This window comes from Schistocerca cancellata, chromosome 5, assembly GCF_023864275.1.
Source record: "Schistocerca cancellata isolate TAMUIC-IGC-003103 chromosome 5, iqSchCanc2.1, whole genome shotgun sequence".
Lineage (NCBI taxonomy): Eukaryota > Metazoa > Arthropoda > Insecta > Orthoptera > Acrididae > Schistocerca > Schistocerca cancellata.
In genome coordinates this window covers 506,428,626-506,446,911 of record NC_064630.1, presented here as the reverse complement: position 1 = coordinate 506,446,911, position 18,286 = coordinate 506,428,626, and the positions used below count along the sequence as shown (strand labels likewise).

At 44.2% G+C, this 18,286-nt stretch overlaps 1 protein-coding gene and 1 non-coding gene across 4 annotated transcripts in view; one reads left to right on the top strand and one right to left on the bottom strand.

Annotated features, from left to right (window-relative positions):
• LOC126189017 (patj homolog) overlaps positions 1 to 18,286 on the bottom strand; it is a 490,590-nt gene that overhangs the window by 301,598 nt on the left and 170,706 nt on the right. The gene's annotated exons all lie outside the window — the stretch shown is intronic.
• Positions 7,793 to 7,867, top strand: Trnat-ugu (transfer RNA threonine (anticodon UGU)). The gene has a single exon. It is a non-coding gene; the product is annotated as a tRNA-Thr (tRNA).

Below are 18,286 nucleotides of genomic sequence, written 5' to 3'. Positions count from 1 at the left end.
TTGTTAAAAAAATACATGATCAAAACCTTGCTGGCAGTTTGAGTTATAGACTGAAAAACATACAAAGAAGATTTTGAAACTGCCCTCAAGCCATTGCTCTCTACCGAACGAGGTGGCGCAGTGGCTAGCACACTGGGCTCGCAATGGGGAGGACTACGGTTCACTCCCGCGTCAGGCCATTCTGATTTAGGTTTTCCGTGATTTCCCTACATCGCTTCAGGCAAATGGCGGGATGGTTCCTTTGAAGGGGCACGGCCGGCTTCCTTCCCCATCCTTCCATAATCCGATGAGACCGATGACCTCGCTGTTTGGTCATTTCCACCATATCAAATCGAATCAAATCAACCCAACCCAACCAAACCCAACCCAACCCTACGCTCTCCAATGGATCGGCTGACATTTTTGAAATATATTCCTACGTGTTGGCTTCTAATCATTTGGTTATTGTTCCAGGTATCGCACAGAATAATTTGGAGCAGTAAAATTTATTATTTTGTGATATTTGTTTAAATAAAATTAACTATATTTATTGTGAACGCAATTGTCATGAGCTCACTGCAACTAACCTGTATTACACAAACATCGTTCCTGTTCTGATGACGCATTTATACCAAAATAATAATGGTTAATTAAAGAAACGGAAAATGTATTATCAGCACATGAAACGCGGCAATTAGGACGTTTAAACGTAATTCTGCAGCCGAATAAAAGGGTCGATGGGATATTTATGCTTCGGAACACAAAACGCGCTGACTCCATCACTCTTAATGGACTCCAGCGGACGGATATCGTCTAGTTTCAAATACACTCGATGAAGAAACTCGCGAGAAACATACTCCTAATTGCACCACTCACCAGGCAACAGCCATACCGACATTAAAGTCGTGAGGGCAAGATAGTAGCTGCTGATGAGCCAGAGAATTGAGAAAACGTCATTACCCAGCCACAAAAATACGCGTACAAATATTTACCCCGCGGCTTCTATAACGGTTCCTCTGAAATGAGCTTCGGGCCTCTAACAACAGCTACCCTTTGTTTGGCGCTGGCTTCACCCGAAGCTAACTCATCCGTCGCGCTTACGAAAGACGTCTCTTTCGTTTCAGACGTCTCTTCTCTATTCCTCATAAGTTGGCTTCACACCAAATCTACTCCCATGCAGAAAAAAAGAGAACAGAAAATCGTTGTGACAAGTAATTCCATTTGGTGAACAAAAGTTACCACAGTATTAAATGCACTTTGTTCTAAACTGCCATCAAATCGATTACAGCTTTAAAATAAAAGTCTAGCGTGAATAAACTGATAAAAGATGAAATAACATGGTTACAGGTTGTCAATAATACAGTCCAAAGTGTTAGTAAATTGATACTAGCCTTCACCGTTCAGGAGTAATCCGCTTGAATTACAGACCCATATCACTAACGTCTATTTGCAGTAGGATTGTGGAACATATACTGCGCTAATATTACGAACCACTTCGAAGAAAAAGATTATTCACGAATAACCAAAGGGATTTACAAAATATCTTACTTATGAAGCACAACTAGCTCTTTATTCTCACGAAGTACAAATGGTTCAAATGGCTCTGAGAACTATGGGACTTAACTTCTGAGGTCATCAGTCCCCTAGAACTTAGAACTACTTAAACATAACTAACCTAAGGACCACACACACAGCCATGCCCGAGGCAGGATTCGAACCTGCGGTCGCGCGTTCCAGACTGTAACGCCTAGAACCGCTCGGCCACCCCGGCCGGCTCTCACGAAGTAATGGGGCTATCCACCGTGGACGTGCTATCGACAGGACACCATCAGACATGTGGTAGAGCTATTCTCGTGGAAAACGTAGGAGTTGCTTACATGAGACTAAATGGGGGCACGGATAAGGTCTGCCATTATTTCTCACCAGCAAACGATTCAGGATTCTTCTTTCTAGAGCTCTAAATCCACTTGCTCAACTGCACGGTTTGCAAGCGACCTGCATCTTGAAATGTATTTCCTCGTGAATTCTGATGTAAGTATTTGAGGAACAGTCCACGGACCTAAGGATGCTTATGTGCCCTTTCTCCATGTCACCCGACAATCCTATTAAGCACACTGGGAACGTCATCGGGCGACCCGTGTGTAACTTATACTCAACACCGACCAAACTCCGTGAACTGCGGGCAGGGGTAAAGGGTTTATGTTACGGGAAGGCTCCCATAGCTTTAGATTCCTCATGGAGTGCAAAAGGACACACCGCCACTGACATCATGTATTTTTCAACATTCTCGCTCTGTCGAATGAAACGATCATTTTCGAAAGGAAAGGCAATAGGTAAATCCTTATTAAATTGATTTCTTCAACGTGACCTAACAGAGTTGTGTGAAGTGGTATTGTGAGTATGCGCAATGGCCCATATATAACTCCGTCAGTCTCAAAAGTTTCGATACTGGACAAATCAAAAACAGAGAAATGTTAAGATGGTGGGTTTAATGTTTCAAGTGTACTACGCTACATAGTCACCCCCGTCCCACTTGATAAAAACACACAGAACGTTCATATAACAAGGTCAAACTGCCAGAAAATCCTTTGGTGTTCAGCTCACGTAACACATTGGCTTGTATTTCAGTCATGTCGTCAAACCGTCGACCCTTCATGTGGATTTATGCACTTTGTCGATTTGTGATAGATTCGTATTGATAGCACCAAGTCTCGTCACCCGCGAAAATTTTTTCCAGAATAGAGCTTTCCGCGTTCTGCAGTTTACAATTAGTCAAGTCGCGTCGGATGTCCACGCGTCGTCGTTTCTATTCGCGATGCACGTTGTGCAGGACCAGCTTGCACACACTCTTCTGTTCTCGAAAACGCTCTGGAACATTCCTGGACCCATGATTTGTAAATACTGCCCCACTGCGATTCGCGACACAACAACGTCGACTGGTAGGGATCACATCTGCCGTTTAACACTTGTTGGTTCAGGCAGCTAACGTACTTGCTGCGCTCACGTCGCGTACGCGCCAGGAACTTTGTGGGCGCACAGTGTATGTCGTATATCATGCATCAGTCTTCCTCCGTCTATTTTCACACTATAACACATTATCTTCAATGACAATGAAGAGGATTTATATGAGATGACAGATCCATACAAAGAGTATGAATTCTCTGAATGCGGCAAATACATGTGGATAGTTTTCTCGCAGATTGCTCATGTTATTTACTTCAGGTACAGTTTCATTGCATGTCAACGATAAAAACTGTACTGGCGATCACATGTGAGCGCGCGGCTTGTGTGTGTGTGTGTGTGTGTGTGTGTGTGTGTGTGTGTGTGTAAACTAACAAATATACTTGGAAGACCAAATTAAAATTTTAAATCCACAGTAATGTGCAAGAGAGGCCGGCTGGAGTGGCCGTGCGGTTCTAGGCGCTACAGTCTGGAACCGCGAGACCGCTACGGTCGCAGGTTCGAATCCTGCCTCGGGCATGGGTGTGTGTGATGTCCTTAGGTTGGTTAGGTTTAAGTATTTTTAAGTTCTAGGGGGCTGATGGCCTCAGAAGTTGAGTCCCATAGTGCTCAGAGCCATTTGAACCATTTTTTTGTGCAAGAGAATTAAACGTTGCTTAACCCAAATGGGTTGCGCCAGCCAAGACCTGTTCTGTATTATCGGCCCCTGGTAACCTCAAACAACGCGACAGAGTTAGGAGAAAAATATCTACTTGTCTAAGTCCGTCGTGTATTTTATGGAGATAACGTCAATTCCAGCTAATTTGTGAAATTAATTAGTTTTTGGTTCTCGTGGGACTGTGGTACGTGCAGTAGCTCTGTGAAACTTTTTGAAAACAGCAGATCGTGTGTGTTACATGATATACTAGCCATGCTTGAACAAAGACCATTTATAAAAGATTTTTTCATAACAGTTAAACAAACCATGCACGACACATACGAGTTCTTAAGTATTACAGTAAGAACCTTAAAAACGCCTACGCAACTCTACGCAACAGCTACGGTAGCGTGCGAGGAAAAAAAAATTTACTGGACTGAGAATTTATCAACAAACAGGTGAGAATAAAAATAATTAACTATATTAATTAAAGTGTTTATAGGCCACAATTCTGTTATAACTTCTTGTTATGGAATGTTTTAGCACAATGGCTGTTTGTATGTGAAACTGTACGCAGCATTGTTTCATGTCAGTTCGTCGCAGAACTGAGAAAGTAATTAACATAATTCTGCAGTCCATTAAAAGTTGGTCACAGAACGGATTACGGACTAATTGCTGTTAAATAATTTAAATAATGAGAGTGGCAAGGCTGCGGTCTAATTACGCGCAGACAAAACTTGGGAATGTACGAATGCGAAATTAAGCGCCACGTTCGTACGGTCGTAGTCAACACCTGGGCAATGCCCCCACCCCTCCCCCCACCATCCCGCATTCCTACACACACACACACACACACACACACACACTCACACACACACAAACGCAACGCGCGCAACGCACACGCACACACAAAGAGTAGCTGATGGCTTGCGTTTTAATGGACGACTATGGTCTGCTCTGTATCGCGCGCGAACTTTACTATGGACGTGTTCCCTTAATATAACGATCAATTCAAAAATGGCTCTGAGCACTATGGGACTCGACTGCTGTGGTCATAAGTCCCCTAGAACTTAGAACTACTTAAACCTAACTAACCTAAGGACATCACACACATCCATGCCCGAGGCAGGATTCGATCCTGCGACCGTAGCGGTCGTGCGGTTCCAGACTAGCGCCTTTAACCGCTCGGCCACTCCGGCCGGCATAATGATCACTTAATTAGGCCTCCATGAAACTTTCATGCGGGTGAGAACGAATCAAAAAAATGGTTCAAATGGCTCTGAGCACTATGGGACTCAACATCTTAGGTCATAAGTCCCCTAGAACTTAGAACTACTTAAACCTAACTAACCTAAGGACATCACACACATCCATGCCCGAGGCAGGATTCGATCCTGCGACCGTAGCGGTCGTGCGGTTCCAGACTAGCGCCTTTAACCGCTCGGCCACTCCGGCCGGCATAATGATCACTTAATTAGGCCTCCATGAAACTTTCATGCGGGTGAGAACGAATCAAATATCATGTAAATTTCATCCCAAAATCTCACTCAGAATGAACCACATCACGTTGAAAGTTACCATGATTCCATTTTCAGCACAATCACAAGCACCGAGGGGATCAGCAGCTCTTGCTTTCGCAAATGTAGGCTACGGGAATTCGGAGGCAAAGCGATGAAGAGAGACTTAATAAGTATGTGTGCGCATGCTCACCTAACACTATAATAAAATATTCAAGTGCGGCAAGTGGTTAACTGTCCACGAGTTTTCGGCAGACATCTCCTCTTGAGAGCCATTGTCAAGTGGCTGATTGTCGTGTGGATGCCGCTGCCGTGCTTATATAGCCGCGCTGTCGCCAGTGACGTCTCTGGTGCTCAGTCCAGCAGCATATATGGTAAAGTTTTGGTGGCGCTACCGCCGCATCCGCTTCAACTCCCAAATCACAGGATCCCAGGCCATACTCAGCTGCAATCCACCGTCTTTAATGAGGGTGGTGTTCGATATTTTGGTTTCTATAGCTTCGTTTATTATGTTATACCAGATGCCGTTGGTCCGTTTAGTAACAGAAGTCTCGTCGGATACAATTCGGTGTTCGCTTTCCACTCCCTGTTCCGCTACAGCTGATTTTTCGGAACAGCGTAAGTGGAAACAGTTTTAATGTTCTAATACGGCGCTGTTCAATAGCGCGGACAGTCTGACCGACATGAAACTACCCACACGGTATTTTGTATATTCAAGGTGTTCTGATGCTTACTTAGTCTTTCACATGCTTCATTAGTTGCCGGCTCTTTGCTGGAGGGTCTAAAGACTGTCGATTTTATGTCACTTCAGGAGCCGGCTAATCTTCCTGTTATTGAGCCACAAATTAGTAAAAACGCAATCTATTTCGTGTCTTTTTCGGAGGCTTTCTGCTTTCGTGACTTAGATGCAACTGCTTTCGAAATTTGTCTCTTGTTGTAACAGTTTCCCTTGAAAAAAACCTTACGTAAGTGGCCAAGTTTCCTTGGCAGGTTTTCGACGTCTGCGACGGTTTCAGCTAAATGCACTAAGGTCTTCAGAACAGACTGTTTCTGTGCTGGGTGGTGCTACCTGGTGGCGTGCAGATGCCTATCCGTGTGTGTGGGCTTATGGTGGTTGTGCGGTGACCGAGACAGCAGTTGAGTTTACGGCGGACAAGGATGTCCAGAAACGACAAGGAACCGTCCTTCTCTACTTCCATCTGTATGTAGTCGTGGACGCTGTTGATGTGTTCCAGTATCTTTCCAGCTTTTCATGTCCATGAGGACATATTGCCAAATTATCGTTGGCATGGCGATAAAAAAAACCAGGCTTTGCACAAGCTGTGTCCAAGGCTATGCCCTCGAGACGCTCCATAAAGAGGTTCGCTGCAACTGGAGATAAAGGATCCCCATCGCGAAGCCGTCTGTCTGGTTGAAATATTCTTCAGCACGTAAGAAATACGATGCGCCAGGGCACGTTTAAATAAACCCACGGTGGTGTCGTCAAAGAGACGAGACAAGAAGTCTGTAGAGTCCACACGTGGACAAGGAAACCACATCAAAACTAAAGATATCTCCTTGACCAAGGTGTAGCCATTTAATTCGATCGGCAAAGTTGGCCGTATTCTTTATATGGTGCGCACAGTGCCCAACGTGCGACGAGAGGAGGCTGGCCAAATGCTTTTCAAGCCTATAGGTCGGCGATACGATGGTGCTCACTGTGTATCCCTCCTCATACTTCCGGCAGACCATAGATCGTGGGTGGTCTGGTGGAGGAGGTTCTTAATAACACTCTCTCTCAGCGATGACCGTCTGAGAAGCTCTGAAACCTTCCTCAATATTCAGGATGTTTGGTACGAAAGCAGTTTTTGGTATCTTCCTCCAGCACTCAACGGATTTTCGCGTCTTATTCGGTTCGTTCCATTAGGACGGCAGCATTGCCCTTGTCAGCTGGCAGGACGACGGTGAGAGGATCGTTGCGGAGAGCACGGAGGCCATTGCGTGCAGCTGTAGTCATGTTTGGTGCTGGCGGCTTGGATTTTAAAAGAATGTGGCTCGTTTCAGTGGGAAACTTGCGAACTGCTTGTTCAACACCATTTAATATGTTCACGAAAGAGATACTCTGTAGTAAAGGAGGAAAGAAATGTTGCAGCTGTTAAGATGATTACGGTACGTTCCGCAGTTCTTCGTTCTGCTCCGTGTTGTTGTAGTGAAAGGCGACTTTCTGCTTCTTCGTGGCTATCTTCCTTGGTGATGACAGTCGTGCTACCGTTGCTGCATCGATCTAGTCCTAATCAAAAGCCGAAAGTGGCAGCGTTAGTAGCAGGTGAACTGCCAAAACTCACACCGTTTGTGTGCAGCTGTTTTATGGTGAAGTGAATCTTAGCACAAGGAAATATTCTTCTCGTTACTGCAGTGTCGACGTGATGGTTAATAATGGCAAATCGTGGGATCGCCTTCTCATCACCGCAAAGAACAGAACAGAAACCATCTCCATATAAGTATATAGTTCTGGCAACACTGGCAATGACCTTCTCCTTCTGTGCGGATGCACACATATTCCACGAACTCTTACGGGACTTGGCAAGAATGTCTTACACGAGTAATGAGTGTGTTGGGGTGGGACACTACGAATGTAGTGCGTGGACATACAAGCTGAGAATGTGGGTCTCGCGGGAGGCGTGCGCGAGATAATACCTGCAGCTGCGCTATCCTCTGTGCCCTCGGTGGCTCAGATGGACAGAGCGTCTGCCATGTAAGCAGGAGATCCCGGGTTCGAGTCCCGGTCGGGACACACATTTTCACCTGTTCCCGTTAACATATATCAACGCCCGTTAGCAGCTGAAGGTATTAATACAATCTCCATCTATAGTTAAGGCTAACCAGCCATGACCTCCTCCTCCTTTGCGGATGCACACGCATTACCCGAACTCTTACGGGAATCGGTCAGATTGTCTGCCGCGAGTAATGGGTGTAGTGGACAGGGGCACTACGAATGTAGTGTGTGGACATTAAGTTGGGAATGTGAGTCTCACGGGGAGCGTGCAAGGGATAAATCCCTGCAGTCGCACTATCCTCGGCGGCTCAGATGGATAGAATGTCTGCCACGTAAGCAGGAGATCCCGGGTTCGAGTCCCGGTCGGGCCACACATTTTCAACTGTCCCCGTTGATGTATATCAACGCCTGTCGACAGCTTAGGGTCTTGGTTTAATTATCATTTCTTTCTAGAGCGCTGCATCGTCACCGATAGTATCTGTTCTTTCGGACATGTCCGAAAGAACAGATACCATCTCCATATATTAGACACGCGTCGTCAGCTAGAGCCACTGGCCTTCTTTTGCATAATTATCACGTCATTCAATTAAAACATTCAAACATAAAAGTGGATCGCTTGCAAGAATACCACGTACATGTGAGCTCTCTTCTCAGGACTCTTCTATGTTTCCGCAGCTGAGGAATCGAAGTGTCCGTCTGTTACGGGGAAATCTCGTGTTCGAGAACTCCAATTGGATCTCCCGTGTTGTCAAAGATTTTTTCCATTCCTTTCTGAGGAGGACTAAAACAAGGTGCAGTCACCCTTGCAAGTACACATGAACTACCAAAATGGAGAGCGGCGTTATGGGTGAAATGATATTCTGACAACGTACCTTTCGAATACTGTCCTCCGACAACTTAGGCCGGTGATTAATTAGTTGTCAGTCTGCAGGATGAACCTCATAGTAGCTTGAAGTCAGGGTAACTTATTTTCTGAGATTATTTTAATGAAGATTCGCCATAACCGGACAGTTTATTTGATGAATTCTACTTCGATCTCAGACTCATTGGGCACTCATTTTTCCGCCGCCACATGACTTCTGCTGAGACACAAGGATTTCGTATAATCACAACGACTGGCACAATACGTTAAGCAGCTAGAAGGAACAGTCCAACGTAGACGCAGTTTCGAGCTCATACATACCATCAACGGTTACGTAAATCACTTGAGTTGCAGTGATCTGTGACGGGTACAAGCATGCATTAGTACTGTCTGCAGATCACCAAGTAATCACCCAGATACGGGTATATAATGGGCGTGCGATGCATCAGATCGTCAGTGAGCACTGTTACGTGCTAGTGTAAGACACGGGAGGACACCGGTTAAAATCCCCGTCCAGGCATCAAGATTTGTATTTTCCTAGATTTTTCCTAAATCACTTAAGTGAATGCCGAGATGTTTCCTTTGAATTTCCTTCCCGTTTCCCATTGCGACATGTCTTATGGCTGGTCTGATGCTGCCTGTCCCTAATCCCTGATACCGGGCCGGCCGGTGTGGCCGAGCTGTTCTAGGCGCTACAGTCTGGAACCGCGCGACCGCTACGGTCGCAGGTTCGAATCCTGCCACGGGCATGGAGGTGTGTGATGTCCTTAGGTTAGTTACGTTTAAGTAGTTCTAAGTTCTAGGGGACTGATGACCTCAGAAGTTAAGTCCCATAGTGCTCAGAGCCATTTTTGAACTTGATACCGGGACAAGTATTTATCATGGAATTTTACTGTATGGAAACTTCTTATACACATAAAGGAAATTTCTGAAGTACTCCACGCACCGATCATCTGCCTCTATGCCCACGTAACTGCGCGCGATATCTGAACTTCCTTTACAAGGGCGCGCTGAGGTATAATGCCGTGTCGACAGCGTCTGTCATCTACAAGTGCCCTCCAGAGGTGCCACGCGGTGAGCACGTCAAGTGGCTAGGCCAGTGCAGGCTGGATTCGGGGTTAGCGAAGTTATGAATTGGATGCCAGTTAGGTAAACAAGCTCCCTGCAGAGCTACTACGGCCTTAAACACGACGACAATGTCTGGAATATGGTGCGTCAAGTAACTAATATGTTTCATCAGACTGTTGGATAATCCATACTAGTATCTTGAAACCACGTAGAAACGCAGCCTGTCTCTCAGTAGGGCAGGAAATGTTGCTCTGCAATGAGAGACTGATGACTGACTCTGTTCAAGTTCAAATATGAGTCGTCAGCACAAAATCTGCCAACACGCCGGATACCAACATAAGAAGTACGCATGTGTCAACCAAATAAGTCAGGATCTTGGTTATAAATGTTACCCTCTGTTAACCGTCCCATCCGAACCACACAAGTTTCGGAAAAGTGAGATGGTTTGGGAAAAAGGCAGAACGGATCAACGATTATCACGTTGACAAACGGTGGCCAATGGAGTGTAACACTTTGTAAATATTAGTATTTTAGTGAGAGACCAGGTTTCTTAGCGATTCTTCGACCATGTACGAAGAAAGGTTAAATAATCACTCAAATGAAGAGGAAATATAGAACCGCCAATCCTCAATGTGGGACTGGAAAAGAGCCCCGACTGTGGTCTGTGAAACACTTCCATGACCTTATCAAATACTTAACGACATGTTGCATCACCTTTGGCTGACGTTAACCACATTCTTTCCGATTATTTAATAAAATATGTTCTAACAGACAGCATCTCGTCATTGCAATAATAACTGACGGATCAGAATAGGGAAAAACTTTTAGAGACCAAACAGTTACCGCGCTGTTTTTATTACATGTACACAAAAGACTCTTGAACGGGTGGTAAATTACAGTTTTATTTGGTTTCCTCTACAATTCATAGAATGTAAGAAAATATTTGCTGTGTAGAATCAACTATTTTTTCTTTTACCCAAAAAATATCTATTGCGTAACTTCAGCGTACATCATCTTTCGGTATCTTTAACAATGGCCCCTCTGTGGAGCTGTGTCAATGTTAATGCAGTCCTGTAGTAGTTCTTTGGTGAAAGTTACTTTTACTGTCTTGTACCCCAGACCATATTTAAAAAAAATAAAAAAAAGCTTTAGTGATTATATTGTTGAAACAGGTGATCCAAACCTTCAAAGTACGATTGACACAAAAAGTGAAGAATTAATAATTTGCAAATCTGCCAGAACCCGGTTTCCGCATTACCGTCAAAAACGTAAATCGACAATTTTTGACGTAGATTTTATACCATGGCAAAAATGCGGGACATCAATCCATGCGCCAAATTAAGATCTGTACCTTTGTCAAAACCAGCGAAAGAAATGTTATGGCTAGCTGTTAAATACAGGCTCATTAAGAATTACTGGGCGATTGCATAATATGACTATACTTTAAGCATCACTGAACATAGTTGCATGAAGTTAAAAGTATCTCAAAGGGGTAAGTTTGAAATTTCAATGGGGGCATTTCTTTGCAAACTGTTTTTTGCGACAAATGTGTACCACGTTGTGGCGGCGTTACCAGGCAACGGTAGCTGATGCATCCTCTGTGCTTAAATGGAGGCAAAGGGAGAGATGTCGGTATTTAGGCAGCCTTTGACGTCAGTATGAACATGCTGCGAGTAGCAACGTGGCCACGGATGCATCTGATATCAAAGAAAAGTACCTTATGTTATGCCTACTGGAGGGATTCAGTTAATAAGGGGCGTGTTAATTTCGTATGATGTCCGCAACGTGGAGAGCCATTCAATAAAAGCAGACACCAACAATGAGGAAAATTGATTACAGTATATCCCGTCCTAAATGAAAATTGCACTCAAATTGCAGTCCAGCCAGCCCTTAAAATGACAGTGCATTCCGAGAATTGTAAGGCTATTATCAATAAGTATAAGTGTCTGCCAGAATCGATATCATATAAAATGAGGTGTTTACCTGGGAAGCGCCAAATAGTTTCCGACCAAGAGGATGTGATATACTGTGCGCTGTCGTTTAGACTGAACGGGGTAGCCGAGAAGGTAACATGTTTCGGGTTGTTTCTGAACTACGTGTCTGGCTTGTATTTGTTCGCGGAGAGAAATATGACAGGGCGCTTATACCTGGCCGTTAGGGGCAATGGTCATCCATTTGCAGAACAATTTTTCTGATAATGGCAATAAGCGTTAAGTTACCACGGGCGTTGAGTAATTATTTGTGAGCTTAAATGGGTTACGTATTAACAGGACAGACCTGAAAATTTTAATATAGGATGATAAGGAGCCCCATATTTTACGTGATTGTCCCTCATTTAGCTTATGATCTCTCCAATAATGTAGCATAAAGCAACAAATCTACTAGATATGGTAGGCCTATTAACAAAAGTTTCTAAAAATGTCTTCCATTTCAACTACTGATTTATGTCCCATATTTTGATTTTGGAAATCAATCTGCTCATCCTATTTTAATGTCTACAGTGGGTTACACAGAATAGCAACTGTTTTGTTTTTCGTTTGACGCTTACTGTTTGTCACTGTTTTCTTCAACGCTAACTTGTAGACACTATGACATAAAAAAGAGTTTTATCTGTCTACACTCATCACTTAGCCCTCCTGGATGGCCAAATTCTTTCATCGCCCCACGATCTTCACTTAACAAGACTTCCAGCTGTCAGTGTTGTACAAGCAAAAGTTGTTCATAAACGACGCGCACACTTGCACACAACAAAATGGTTGGCCTACTGAGAAAGCCGGCCGCGGTGGCAGAGCGGTTCTAGGTGCTGCAGTCCGGAACCGCGCCACTGCTACGGTCGCAAGTTCGAATCCTGCCTCGGGCATGGATGTGTGTGATGTCCTTAGGTTAGTTAGATTTAAGTAGTTCTAAGTTCTAGGGGACTGATGACCTCAGGTGTTAAGTCCCATAGTGCTCAGAGGCATTTGAACCATTTTGAACCTACTGAGAAATATTGCTCTACCTGTACAGGGCCGATATTACCTGAGGAAACGTGTTGGACGTCCTCTGATAGTAAAGTGGATTAAAGTATGTTAAAAGCAGCGCGTTGGAACGGAAGCAGAAAATCATTATGTCGGACGAAATTCGATACTGAAATGGAATAGGTTATTGTTACTACTCGTCGTGAAAAAAAGGAAGATAAGTATTTATCCAATAACCAAACAGCTATTTGCACACTCTGCAGGCCACTGTTCAGAGTAAGGAGAAGGGTACATCGTACCAATATTATCGATTGTCTTTTCGGTTCGATCTGTGTATTGAGCGAGCGAAGATTACTATGTGCGCGGCTCTCAACGTTCTGTTGTCTCTCTTATTTTCATGACCCCTGCAAGAGACGTACTTTAGTGGCAGTTTAACGGTTGTACAATCGACTACGAATACAGGTTCTCTCAATACATTCAAAAGGGTTTCACAAGAACTACATCGTCTTCCTCCCAAGTATTTCCGTTTAAGTTCTCTGAGCATGTCTGTTTACGCTTCGTGTGAGCTATCCGATCCACTGTCTTGGACGCGATTTCCTTTACAGCTGCATTACATTTTCACAGTACCGGTCCATCAAATTTAAGCCCTGTATTCGCCATACCTAATACTGACTTTATGTGATCGTTCGGTTTCGTAACTCTTCTTACGATTAATACCCAATAATTTAAAGGCTCAGACATGCTCAAGATGCTCACCACTTCTCTTCTGGTCAAACAATGTATGAATCTTAATCTTTGTTATAAGCACTACCTTTCATTTAAAGAGCGATGTCGTTCATTACGCCGTGCGGAAATTTTGTGCAATGTGTCTGCTGTTCCGTACGATCTTCCAAAGACGATACTTTCCTGTACACACCAGTATCGTCAGTGAACATTTCACAGTGCCGCTGATCCCGTCTTATAAATCATTCTCGTATATTGAAAACATTAGAGCTCCCTACTGGTGCTTCCTCGATACACAACAGTTGTTACTTTCGTTTCTGTGTAACTCTTCTTGTCCGAATAACGTACTGGGCCCTGTAGGTCAAATATTCCTCGAGGCAACGGCATACTTGCAAAGACACTGTGGGTTAGTTCAAAAATAGGTCTGAGCACTATGGGACTTAACTTCTGAGGTCATCAGTCCCCTAGAACTTAGAACAACTTAAACCTAACTAACCTAAGGATATCACACACATCCATGCCCGAGGCAGGATTCGAACCTGCGACCGTAGTGGTCGAACCTGCGACCGTAGTGGTCTCGCAGTTCCAGACTGTAGCGCCTAGAACCGCTCGGCCACCCCGGTTGGCTATCTGGGTTAGTAATGTTTATGAAAGACGCAAACAAATGTCTAGAAGTGTTCGTGTAGATACCTGCCAATGGGAGGGACTGATAGTGCATCAGCCGTCACGCTAGGAAGCTCGCTCAGCGTGTGGTTTCCTTGTGTGGTATTTCATAAAGAACTACACAACTTCTCATTCCCAGGTCCGTAGCAAAAAAACTTAAGTAGCACACAAAAAAAAATACATAAGATCTGGCAACGAGGGACAACAAGGCGCTATCCCCTGGGTTTCTAGTTAACCTAGGGATTCCATCGAGGCGACTGAGTTAGATATACCAACTTGAGACTCGCCTCTCTCGAGTTGGAGATCAGATTGCAATGTTCACTACTGGACAGAACAGAACCTCGACAAATGCTGTGGTAATCTGTAAGAATGGTAGGAGTGCAGCCCGTGCGGAGGCCGTGCCTGCAGGGATGAACGAGAGCGTCGTGGCAGCGGCAGAGCGTCGTCTGCGGCACGCCGGGCGTGCGCAATCGATACGGGCCGCGAGGTCGCGCGCCCCGTGGCGGCACGACACGCCACGCGGTACCACGCGACGCCCGCACCTGTGGCCGGCGCGGGCAGCCTGCACCGTGTCGTCCGCGTCTCACCAAACGCACAACTCGCACTCCTAGGTTTCCACCCTGTGCAAAACTGAACAAAATTTCATCGCTGCGCGCAAAAATGGCATTCCTACGGCGAACAGTGGTCTGACATGTGCAGCTCCCCAGAAGTGGGACTGATTTTTTGAAACCGTCTATACGGTGCTGTAGGTTAGGGTACTAGGTTGCACATATTGCAGCCATTTGCGATCAATCGACGAAAAACGTTATCACGTAATGCTAGGAATCCAAAAGATAATAGTGCTGTCAAGTATAGCCTAGTGATTAAGATGCGTTTGTGACGTGGTGAACTTTGTGCGTTCAAATCCTATCAGGTGCATGGGAGACTTTTATTTTTAAATTTTTATTGGAATGACTTTGGGCATCAATTAATTCATTTCAATGTAATTTTTTTAAAAATTTCTAATACCTTGTTACGTCATCTTAATCATCGTATTTAAGCTTATACTTTCTCTCAGTTTTTCTTCCTTTTTTTTTTTTTTTTATTTGGAATCTTCGTGCATGTTCAAATGGCTCTGAGCACCTTGGGACTTAACTTCTGAGGTCATCTGCCCCCTAGAACTTAGAACTACTTAAACCTAACTAACCTAAGGACATCACACTCACCCATGCCCGAGGTAGGATTCGAACCTGCGGTCGCCCGGTTCAGGACTGAAGCGCCTAGGACCGCTCGGCCACTCCGGCCGGTTGTGCATGCGATTTTAATTATTTTTATTTTTCTGTTATAATATTTTAACATTTGAAAATCCTCGATCTATCGGTTAAAAAATAAAATACGAAATAATTTATTTAGATTGGCTGTGCAATGCTGTAAAAAACGTATTTTCGTTACAAGATGCACATTTTTTGGGTGGTAATCGTCATATAAACATAAAGTTTTGTCACACTATAGATTAAATAACGCAGGTGAATATTAAAACGAAATAAGTGATTATGCATAAAGCGATATTAAAGCAAAATGAGGGATAGAAATAATGAATGCAGTAATATGACGAAAACACAAAATGATACAACAGAAGAAGTTAATACATAAAAATATTTAAAATCACAAGAGGAAATATTCCAAATGAAATAAGGAGGAGGAGGTAGAAAAATGTCAGCAAATAAAAAAGTTAATACGATGATTAGAATGGCGTGGTAAGGGATTAGAAATAAAAATTATATTTAAACCAATTTACTGATAAGAATAATGATCAAAGTCATTTCGATAAAGGTTTAAAAATAAAAATGACAAAGCACCTGACAGGAGTCGAACTCACAACCAGCAGCACACCAGGCTTAACCACTACACTACACAACCGCACAGAATAACACTATTACTTCTTCGGTTCCAAGCAATGGTAGTCAGCCTGGGCCGGCCGGTGTGGCCGAGGGTTTCTAGGCGCTTCGGTCTGGAACCGCGCGACCGCTACAGTCGCAGGTTCCAATCCTGCCTCGGGCATGGATGTATGTGATGTCATTAGGTTAGTTGGGTTTAAGTAGTTCTACGTTCTAGGGGCCTGATGACCTCAGATGTTGAGTCCCATAGTCCTCAGAGCCATATGAACCATTTTTCCTTAGTCAGCCTGGTCCCTACCGCCCACTAATGGCCGTTCCCATGTTGGGCGTACGCGGTAGATGTTTTTTAAAACATTTCCATTAAGTTTCTATAACATTTTGAAATATATTATCTGATAAGTAATTATTATTCAAAGAATGAGGGCTCGTTTTGTACTATCGCGAAATAGGGGAGAGAGTGCCACGGATATGGTAAACGAATTGGAGTGGCAGTTGTTAAAACAAAGGCCTTTTTCGCTGCGGGGGGGAACTTATTATGAAATTTCGATCACCAACTTTCTCTTCAGAGTTTGAAAATATTTTGTTGGTGCCCACCTACATAGGGGAAAATGATCACCATAATAAAATAAGAGAAATCAGAGCTCGCACGAAAATATTTAAGTGTTCGTTTTTCGCGCGTGCTGTTCCGAGAGTGGAACGGTACATAGATAGCTTGAAGGTGGTTCAATGAACCCATGCTAGGCACTTAATTGTAAATTGCAGAGTAATCACGTAGATATAGGTGTAGATTATGTGCTTTGACGTTTTGTAACTCTGCTTTATAAATTTTATTAAATTACTTCCCTACTTTATAAATCACAATTACTGTGAAACTGGTGGGCGGTTAGAAAATTTTGCTACTATCAAAGGTACAAATGTGAGCGGCAAGTAAAAAGGTTGACTACTCCTGCTCTAGAGCATGGAGCGAAACTTTTACGTCGATTACTTACAAACAACCGAGGTGGGTGAATAATGGCTGCAGAGACTGATACTTGGGACCCTTACTTACACCACCGATGGTTTCAAAAAGTCTATCCCACGCTTGCTCGCCCCCCCTCCTCCCCCGCCCCCTGTGAGTATACGAGACGCTCTAGTGGTTACTGGATATGTTTAGCGTTACTGAACTTCTCAAATAAACGTCGCAAAATAGCATGCCCCGAGGACGTGCAACTGCAGGTCTGATCGTCGCCATGAAGGTCATAGGAGCATCATACCGACAGAGAGCACAGACATTTGGCTGTAGTGCCAAAACTGCAGAACGAGTGATGACAAGATGGACTCAGGACAATACAGTGGCAAAAAGCAGTAGGGCACGGATCCTTCCAGACAAAGTACGCCACGAGAAAATCGTAACACTATTCAACTGGCTCCGACGAGTAAATGGATGATAGGCGCAGTGTGACCACGAACCTTCGGGGACAGATTATTGGAAGCTGGTTTGAGTTCTCGACTTGTCATGCGTCGTTTACCTCTGATAGGATACCAGAAACAACAGTCTTGCGTGACTCAAACGGGACTTTTAGTAACGTTTTGTGGTGTTCACCGATGAGTCTCGCTTCTGTTTGTGGCTGTCAAATGAACTTCAACTTTCCATAGGCGACCAGTTGAAGAGGTCACAAGAAACAAATATTCTCGAGAGCACACATGCCCAACTCCTGGAATCACAGTGTGCTATTAGGGGCTATCAGATGTAACAACTGGACTGATTTGGTAGTAGTTAATGACTGAATGACCGTCAGTATCCGCCAGGAATAGTAAAACCCTACTGTCATACCTGTCATGACCAGGATACCAAAATGGCATATTCCAGCAAAATAATGTAATACTCCACCATAGTTCACCCTCCCCCCAAGCACCTAGAGCAATGTACGTAGGCTACATTCATACCAGTCTCCAACTGCTCCTCCAGTAGTGCTGAAATGTCGACGGGACTGTCAGCAACCCTTGGCCTTTGGTCTTCAGACCGGTATCAGTCATTTTTCAAGATTTCCCTGTCATCAACTTCCACACAGAATTCCCTCACAGAACACACCCCTCAGGAATAATGGTTAGTATCTACAACCCTGTCTGTCATCTTAGGATACGCTTGCCTACAGTCCATCCTGTCCATTGTCTTCAAATACACCACTGTGTCTCTGTAAACTTTAAAGAGCGCATTCCAGTTACATAGCCAAACACATTGTTCAATGTCAATAGACAGCATCAAGTTGCCTTTGTCCTGTCTTTAGGTTTTCCGGAGTCACAATGG